We start from the raw sequence: 1,174 nt of genomic DNA, 5'->3' as shown, positions 1-1,174 counted from the left end.
CAAGAGACTGGACAAAAATTGTGCACCTATGAATGAGGACAGTGGGTGGGGAGTGAGGGCGGAGGGTGGGGTGGAAACTGGGTAAAGGGGAGTTATGGTGGGGAAAAAGAGTAACTAATGTAATAATCTGAACAATAAAGATTTAATTGAAAAAAAAAAGTATTCAAAGTAATGAAAAACAAGAACCTGAACCCAAGACAACTCTATCCAGCAAGGCTATCATTTAAAATTGAAGGAAAAATAAAGAGCTTCCCCGACCCTCCCCCCCCCCCAAAAAAAAAAATGCTGAAAGAGTACATTACCATCAAACCAGCATTGCAGGAAAAGTTACGACCCTTGCTTTAAGAAGAAGAAGAAGAAGAAGAAGAAGAAGAAGAGAGAGAGAGAGAGAGAGAGAGAGAGAGGAACATAAGTAGAAAGAAAAAAATGGCATATATAACTACCTATCAATAATAACCTTAAATGTAAATGGATTAAAAGCTCCAGTCAAAAGACATAGGGTGACTGAGTGGATAAGAAAACATGACCCATATATATGCTGTCTACAAGAGACCCACCTCAGAACAAAGATTGACACAGACTGAAAGTGAAAGGATGGAAAAAAAATTTCCATGCAAATAGAAATGAAAAAGAAAAAAGCTGGGGTAGCAATACTTATATCTGACAAAATAGACTTCAAAATGAGGGCCATAAAAAGAGACAAAGATTGTCATTACATAATACAAAAGGATATAACTCTAGTAAACATATATGCACCCAATATAGGAGTACCTAAATATATAAAAACTTTGTTGGAGAACTTTAAGGGAGACATTGACAGGATTACAGTCATAGCAGAGGACTTGAACAACACTGACATCACAGCATATATCTTCCAGACAAAAAGTTAATAACAACAAAAACAGAGACCTTATATGACACACTAGAACAGATGGATTTAATTGACAATTACAGACTATTCCACCCAAAAGCTGCAGAATATACATTCTTCTCAAGTGCATATGGGAAATTCTGAAAGATTAACCACATATTAGGACAAAAAATAAATCTCTACAAGTTCAAGAGTATAGAAATCATATCAAGCATTTTCTCAGATCATAATGGTATGAAACTAGAAATTAATTACAATAAAAACACTCAAAAACATTCAAACACATGGAGGCTAAATAGCATG

This window comes from Myotis davidii, unplaced genomic scaffold (assembly GCF_000327345.1).
Source record: "Myotis davidii unplaced genomic scaffold, ASM32734v1 scaffold681, whole genome shotgun sequence".
Taxonomy (NCBI): domain Eukaryota; kingdom Metazoa; phylum Chordata; class Mammalia; order Chiroptera; family Vespertilionidae; genus Myotis; species Myotis davidii.
This window is presented reverse-complemented; position numbering follows the sequence as displayed.